This window comes from Miscanthus floridulus, chromosome 8, assembly GCF_019320115.1.
Source record: "Miscanthus floridulus cultivar M001 chromosome 8, ASM1932011v1, whole genome shotgun sequence".
Lineage (NCBI taxonomy): Eukaryota > Viridiplantae > Streptophyta > Magnoliopsida > Poales > Poaceae > Miscanthus > Miscanthus floridulus.
This window is the reverse complement of record NC_089587.1, coordinates 13,506,545-13,515,213: the sequence shown is the minus strand read 5'-3', so window position 1 is coordinate 13,515,213 and position 8,669 is coordinate 13,506,545. Positions and strand designations below refer to the sequence as shown.

At 45.1% G+C, this 8,669-nt stretch overlaps 1 long non-coding RNA gene across 1 annotated transcript; it reads right to left on the bottom strand.

The window, feature by feature from the left end:
- Positions 1–852: 852 nt before the first annotated feature.
- Positions 853–4,754, bottom strand: LOC136471150 (uncharacterized). Its single transcript, XR_010761950.1, has 3 exons — positions 3,851–4,754; positions 3,408–3,483; positions 853–2,490 (listed from the first exon to the last, which is right to left on the bottom strand). It is a non-coding gene; the product is annotated as an uncharacterized lncRNA (long non-coding RNA).
- Between the last annotated feature and the right edge of the window lie 3,915 nt (positions 4,755–8,669).

The window sequence follows — 8,669 nt, the reverse complement described above, 5'->3', positions numbered from 1 at the left end:
AATATATATATATATACCTTTTTTTTTATTGAAAACTCTCCCCATCATACATTTGTACTAATGGCCCTGTTTGATCCTGGGTTAAAGCTAGTTTGGGCTAGTTGGAGCTCAACTAGCTCTAAAGTAGCCAAACAGGAGGGCTAGAGTGGGTTATTTGCAACTAGCCCACCCTAAAAACTATCCCCCCAAAGAGGTGATTATTTGGGCTAGTTGGGGCTATTTGAGGTGGGGTCCACCGTTTTCTCTCTACTTTCACCCGCACCAATGATTTGGAAAGCACATTTATTATCATTTTAACCCTTGTATCCAAACATCTCTTAGGCTAGAGTTAGTTCAGGGCTAGTCCTAAGCTAGAAACTAACTCTAACCTCTAGCTGTGCTAGAGTATCCAAACAGGACCATTATAAGAGTAAGAGTTACAAACACCATCAGGTGGAGCTAAACACCAAACATGTCTACCCGTCTGACTATAAATCGAGCTGCGAGCTAACAAGTGTGCATCGTTGTTGGCTTGCCGATTCTCATGCACAAACTCCACGGCCTCAAAACTTCTTCCTCCCGCCATCACCTCCCTAATTATCTGGCCATAGCTGCCCATACCGTCGCCTGTGAGATTTTTAACAGCACTAGATAGCGTACCCGTGCGCTGCTACGGGACAACTAAAACTTTTGTACTAAAAATACGTGATCGCACGATGAGATAACAATACTATAAAATTAAATACCGCCATTAAAGTGACATTTAATCCAAAAGACAAAGTTCGTGAAATTAACACAGTCATGGAGAGCGCAGTGTCGCAAGCTCACCAACTCTACTATATAGATCTTTACGTGCGTTGCAACGGGAACAAATAATGCCCGGCCCTCAATTTGTGCTAGTGTCTTTGTATATTGTGTGCCACTTGGAGTGTTGTTTTGGGTTCAGACCACCCTGGGTATTTCCTGATTTGCATCCCCAATTCATTTGTGTCGTTTGGTTTCATGAATGCTATGTTCCTCTCATTTCGCAGTGCAAATTTTTTTGCATGTTGCAAGAGGCACAAAATTTTTGATGTTTTCATTATTGGTCAATGGTCAGTAACAATAGTAATGACTGTCACCTCAAGTCATTTCTAACATCACAAAGCAACCTTCTGTACCTACCAAGACACCTACTCTCGATGACAGTTAAGCTCTAGTCTCCCAGCGCCATCACAAGGCTGGACGCACACTATTTACAGTGCTGCACAACCAGCAGCACCTCCTATCCCTTCATCAGGTGCCACTGCTTCTACCGGCTTTCCGACCAATCAACCATCCAACGTCCTCTACATTTGTTGCCAAACTGTACCACAACTCAAGTTTACATTGAGTTCTAAAATAGTTTGATGCAACAAATGCTTTCAGGAGCGTTGTTTGCAGCCCAATGCTGCATTGCAAATAGGATGGTGATTTTCAATATCCGTTGTTTTCAGCTGATGGATAAAAGCTAGTTTAAACTATTCATGGATTTAATATGTAGGAAAAAACATTTGATGTATCTCTAAAAATCAAAGTTGCTGCTGGGGACCAAATGAATCTGCAAATTGTAAAGGCAAACTTAGCAGTTGATGTGATGAAGAAATGCTTATAGATAAAATCAAGACAGGTCTTGTGCATCTTATTATAGTACAGATTGCTCAAAAGTTAAAATGCATCATATTATAGCACAAATTCGTTAAGCTTTGTGCATCATAAATTCCTTAAGCCTCAAAAGTTTAAATGTATCAGTCTAGGCAGTTCAAAACCTGAGAGAAATACATGAAGGCATAGATTACTCGTGCATCCATTTTCAGCAGAGAAGGCTTATTGCAAAACTATCAAAATCAGGCAGATAATGATCCATAATCACCACAAATAAGCAAAGGCAGATAATGATCCATTTTTAGGAGAGTAGGCCTTTTGCAAAACTATAATAAACAAAGCATCTGGTGTATTATAAACAGGAATTGAGACAAAGGCAAGGCACTTGACTCTAATGTGATTCAGGTTAGTGCAACATGATCTTTAACTCTCCAGATAGAACTGAAAGCATTGCAACTTCTTGTACATGAATGCAGTTCAGTCAAAGTAGTGTTACACAGATTATTTATACGGCTTGCAATTCTCGACCATTCTTGAATAGTAGGTCATGTTGCTAACAAGAATTCTTGTATATGAATGCAGTTCAGTCAAAGTAGTGTTACACAGATTATTTATACGGCTTGTAATTCTCGACCGTTCTTGAATAGTAGGTCATGTTGCTAACAAGAATTCTTGTATACGAATGCAGTTCAGTCAAAGTAGTGTTACACAGATCATGTTGCTAACAAGAATTACCGCACCAAGCATCGTGCTCCCTTTACAGCCAAGCCAATGAACACATCCTAGTCTCTTTTGCCCACTGTCCTTCTAAAACTTGTGACTCCATGTAGTTGAACCGCAATGTGACGCCTCCTTCCCAGATGGCTGCTGTCATACCTCCTCTTTAGTCTGGGATAGGTAAACCCTCATAAGGAGTAGAAGAGTAATATATTTGTCAGCCAATCAATCGAAACACCTGAAATGCAAATCTTAACCAAGCACCTATCTGTCCTATCTAAAATAGGAACAGTGCAATATACCAAAAGGGCATTTTTCATCACTTGGCTATCACTTAAACACGGAGGGTTGAAGCATGGTAAAGGTGAGCATAGTCTATATAGTTTTTAATGGCCATTCATATGGAATAACGAAAAAAAGATGTAACAGAAGAAGCCTATAACAAACATTGATGAAGTTGCGTCAGGGAAATTTCTAGAAGTCCATATTCATAAGTTAAATTATTTAACTACCAAAGCTGACAACATTAATATAACTTAAACCTACTAATAAGTCGATTTTCAACAAATAACCAAAAGAATTCCTCTTCAAGTGGAAATATTATAACACCTTTTTGCTAGTTTATTTATATTATATTAAATGTCTAAGTTACAGGAACCTTAATTAATAATAAGGACATATATTTCATAAACTAAGTACCCCTGCCTCATTATTGACATGTATTTCATAAAAATTGCAAATTGCAAGCACATAAGCATATCTCTATGATAGACTAAACAATATTATGGTTCAGCTCAAGTATTTTTCAGCTAAAGGGAAATTTGCAACTGGAGCATGGAACAGTAAAGGACTGAATCAAGCCACCTCCATCAAGTATTTACAGTTCATTAGGACTGAATCATAATTCATTGCAGCTACTTAGAATTTACGGTATTTACAATTGACATTATTAATAGTGAAAATACAGTTGGGTACACTCCACTTGATAGCTGATTACATATGCTATCATTTAGCCGATTACCAATCTTAGAATGAACAAAACAAAGCAATACGACTCATGCAAAACAAGGCCAGGAAATATGTCTTACTTTTCTTTCCCCTCTTTGATTTCTGAAGCACTACATTGTCCACAATTTTACTCTGCTGCAAGTTGTTTGACATCAGCTGCATAAAAGGGATGCATATTAGCTATTAGTTAAATATAAACATTAGGCTAACATGTGAAGAAAATGTTCAACCACATAAACAAATTGGTTGTCCCGGAGATATCGCTAAGGAGAAACATTAGGTGAAGTGGTTAACATATAAATAAAATGTTGAACCACATCCACATCACAAGACCATGTTTTTTTGAGGCAGATGAATTCAGTGGCAGTATGTGAACATGAAAAAAAACATCAACGAAGACGCCTATTGCACTCAGATTAGTTGTTGAGTGCCTTGGCCGGGCATGGCAACACCCATCAGCAAAATCCTTCATCAATTCAACCCATCAGAGAAATCCAAAACAAACGAGGGAACCATTCGTCACCTTTTCGAGCGAGCACTGTTGGACATGTTCTTCGAGTTGGTTTGAAAATTGACTGGAACGTTGCCGCAGGCTTCAACCAGTGAACCGTAACGCTGCCGCCGCCACCGTCATATATGTCTGCTTGCCAGCATCGCCGGAGTACTCAACGCCGGCACCCACGATGGCCCACCACGTGCACACGGCGTTGAGCACGAGGTCGCCTTGCTGGTTGACGACACGCATGCGTTCTTCGACTTGGAAGCCTCCAGATCGGGACGCAGGGCTGCAGTTAGGGCCGCCGCCACCCTAGATGCGCCCCACCCCCACTGGATCTGGCCGCCCCTCCTCAGGCGGCTTGCGACGGGCGAGGGTGGTCGCGGCGCGCGATGGCGGGGACAACGGTGATGGCTCGTCCGCTCGGCGAGAGAGACGACGGCGGGGTGCGACGGGGAGGGAGATGAGGCGGCAGTGGCGTGGCGGCACGGGCGAGCGCGGAGAGAGGCGCGCGGGCGCGGCGGCGAAGGCGAGCGCGCGGAGAGGGATCTCGCACGGGGAGGAAGCATGATTGGAGGCGGAGATGGATCGCACGATCGCGCGGGGGAAGGAAGGAGCACGTGGGGGAAGGAGCGCCGGGTGCGTGATTGACGGCGCGGAGAGGAAGGAGTGCGCAGGAAGGAAGGATCGTGGGGAGGAGAGGGATCGTCCTGCCCGGGTACACGCGGGATCGCACGAAATTTTTCAGTTGCAGAGACAGAGGTAGAGAAGAGAAGAGATAGAGAGATTTGCACAGTCGGATGCCAGCCTGAACCTCCGGATGAGCAGGTCACTCGCTAGAGCCAGTCCTTCCCTTCAAGCGAGAGATTCAGCAATTTCCACTTCTGTTATCCCTTTTAGCATAACTGCTGAAGCTCCTAAGAACAACCCGCCTGCATCTCGTGCAACCGCAGCCACGGCCACCATGTTTGAGTCCTTTGAGGTTGCCGCGTCAACATCAATTTTTGCATAACCTGCTGGAGGTGGGATCCACCTCGGGCCCTGGGGTTTACCCGGCTGCGGGTTACTTGGACTCGGTAGCATCATCTCTAGCTCTGAAATAAAACACTCCACAAAACAATGCGTGGATAGCGGGCTCTGAAAGATATTCCCATGAATGGCTTTTCTGCGAGCATGCCAGATCGCCCAGAGTCTCACCGCCACCCTGATGAACTCGTCATTTGCTAGTTCCTTCATCACATTGGTAATCCAACCTCAGGCGTCAACATGCTGATTATGGGCCAGCACGTGCCTGATATCCTCGTGTTCCAGGACCCAAGTGCATCTCGACATATTGCAGTCAAGTAGAGAATGCCTCCATGGGTCCACCTCCCCGCAAATACCACAGAGGTTGTTCGGGCCATGTTCCTTCTATGACGTATGTCTCCTGTTGGGATAGAGTGGCATGCTAACCTCCAAAGGAACATGCGTATCTTGGGTGGTAATTTAACTCTCCATAGATCAACCCATTCCTTCTCCGACCTTGCATCTGACCAAGTTGTTGTTGTAGCCTTGTCGCGGATCATCATTCTATATGCTGATCTCACCGAAAAAATTCCGGACCGCTCATAGTGCCAGGCCCAAAAGTCCTCTCTTCCATCGGTACTCAGTGGAATATTTTCAATAACCTCAATATCCATCGGAGTAAAAAAGAACACCAGTTTCTCATGATAACATGACGCAGATGCATGATCAATGAGATCACTAACTAGCTGTGGTGGACTATCTGCTAAGCAGCACACCGGCCTCAATGTGCCATCACGCGGTAACCAGTTCCTGGATGCGGAGGTTGGGGCATCACCGTCGAGGATCTGGCGCGCTGGCTTAATCCGCAGGATCGGTACAAATATACCTGTTATTTGAGTGAATCTGTATCGTACAATCGGATAATGCGTCCAAGGCTCCAAGCGGAGACGGCATGTCAAAAAAGGGCCTGCAATATTGCCAAGGGAAACATAAAGCCCACTTCGCTGGCGTCGTTGCAGCCAGCCGGGAAGAGCGAGCGACAGGACTCCACAAACCAAACTGGCCAGCGAACAGAGCAAACACCACCTTATAAGCCTAGCTGCAGGCACCAAGTTGTCTCGATAAAATTGGAATGATACAGAGAAGATGCGGCATGGTCTTGTCGCAAGTTTGACACGCACAAATGATTTTACGCGCTGGTCCCTGGTCGCTTGCAGGGACGGACCTACAGGGTATGCAGGGTGGGCCACCGCATACCCTGGGGTCCGCCAGTCATAGAGATAAGTAAAAATTTTCAATGTAAAAAAAAATTGCATAAGAAAATTTTTTGGTTTATCGAATTGCATAAGAATTTTTTTTTGCTGCGCATACCCAGAAATAAAAACCTAGGTCCGTTACTGGTCGCTTGTATTGGTCTTACAGGTAGGCAACTGGCTGTGTGTTTTCGGTTGCGCATATGCCCCTGAAACGTTCATTATAGGCCCTCCTGACTTCTACAGTACTACATCAAGGTCCAGAATCTTTTGCCACATTCACATACCACTCCCTGGCTGGCTGGCCGCTATTTTTTTTTTAGATATGCCCCCAGCCCCTCTTTTTGGGCAGCTATTCACCCTCCGGTCCTAATAATAATGTAATACACCTATTATTACTCTTTTACTCTCAGGATATAACACGTGTTAGCAAAAGATATAATAACTATTAGAGAAAGAATGCACCAAATTAATACACCTAAGTAATACTATTGTATTTATGTAAGTAAAGTTTTTTTTAAAAAAAAATCATCTCTACTCTCAAGAGCTAAAACCGCCATACGTATTCACCTTTATATGTCCAAATTACAATGATTTAGATTTATCAAATATATAAAAATAAATAAATAAAAATCCAATACAGATATAACTATTAGTGAAAGAGATAATGGCTTAGTGTAGAATTCAATGAGTGGTGCAACTAGCTTTTGTCATGATAATAAAAAAACAAGAGAGTCACACTAAACATACACTACTATAGAAAACTTTGTGGAGGCAGGCGTTTTGGATTTTTGGAGGCGGGGCGGTTAATCAATACGAAAAAAACAAAAAAAATTAAAAAAATCCACAGCCCAGCCCTAGCCGGGCCTGGATCTGGGCCTCCTCCGCCGCCCCTGCGCGCCGCCACCGCCAGGGGAGCAGGCCTTGCCCCGCGAGCGTCGCAGTCAGGGTTGCTCAATCCGCCACGAAGGGAGCTCGATCTGCCGCGTGCGCGTCCGCCGTCGCCGGATCTGGCCACCGCACCTTCGCCAGAGTAGGGGCCGCCGCACCTCCGCCTCGCACCAGCGCACCTTCGCTGGATCTGGCCACCACACCTCCACCTCACCCTACGGTCGCGGATCCAGCCACCATGGTAGTGGATCCGACCACCTGCGGCAAATCCGCCCACCATGGTCGCCGGGAAAGGAGCCAGGGGAGGAGTGTGCGTCGGCCGTTGGGAAAGGAGCCAAGGGAGGAGCTCGCCGGCGGGAGAGGAGACGGGGGAGGAGCTCGCCGCCAGGAGGGAAGGATCTCGTCGTTGCGAGGGATGGGAGGGGTGGGGTGCCACGGAAAGGGGAGGGGCGGGCTAGGAGGGGAGAGGGGTGTCGTCGTAGGTAGTCGGGAGGGAGGGAGAGTGTCGTAGGGAGTGAGAGGAATGGGAGGGGAGCCGGGCACCGTAGGGAGTCGGGAGGAAGGGAGTGAAATGCTGAGAAACCCTAAGTCTATGTTATATACAAGCCCGGTAGAGGATAGATATGGGCTTTTGCTTGGGCTGGGAGCTGGGCCATTATTTCTGGAGGCGGGCCTTATAGTATGCCGGCCTCCGAAAATAGATTTACGGGGGTGGTTTCCTTAAGATGACCGCCTCCGGAAATAAAGGATTTTTGAGGCGGTTGTCTTAAGGCGTCCGCCTCCATAAATCGATTTTAGAAGGCGGTTATTTTTTGACCGCCTCCGTAAATCGATTTTACGAGGCGGGCAAATGTGACCACCTCGGTAAATGAAATTGACTGTCTCCATTAATAGCCCGGTATTTTAGGAGGCGGATGAATTTTGTGTCCGTCTCCGTTAATGTTTGGACACTATCTCCTAAAATCATTTGTGTAGTAGTGATATATGGGTTTGATTGCATGCATGCACTTTGGGTCCCACGACACTCCTTTCCCATTGTGCTCTATGCTTACTGCCATCTTAGCATGTCCTGTTATAGCCTTAAACCCATTGAGTCCCTCTTTCCTATTTCTCTTCAGTGGAAAGGTTTGACATCACCATTGACATTGATAAAGGGAAAATAGGTGAACCGAACATGTCGATACTAGGATCATGGCTCAAATCTAAACGGTTTTCATGTTGGTGACCTAGTCTATGAACAAGTTCCTATTGTCGAGGTTATGATCAAATCATGAAAGTATATCGACTTTTCATATATTACATGTAGTTGATCAATGGATTCGCCAATGTGCTTTTGTGAGAAGCTTGCTGGAACGCAATAGACATCGTTCGACTTTTTCTTTGTGAGATGATGATTTTGGCGATGTTTGGGGGGGGACTACTAAGGATCCACAAGAGAAGGCACAAGATGATCCAAATTTATATTTACAAGGGGACCATGAAGCTAGACAATTTGTAGGAGAGTTGAACAATGGTTTTATCTAGTATGTAGCTTACTACCAAGAGGAAAGAAGGTTACCTTCACTGGCGGAAATTGCACAACCATGAGATATAGGAGTGGAAAAATTAAGAGTAGAGGGAGACAATTTGCTTAATGATAATATATGGAGGTGCATGGAGAGGGAACAATTACATTCAAACACATAAGCGAAACTATC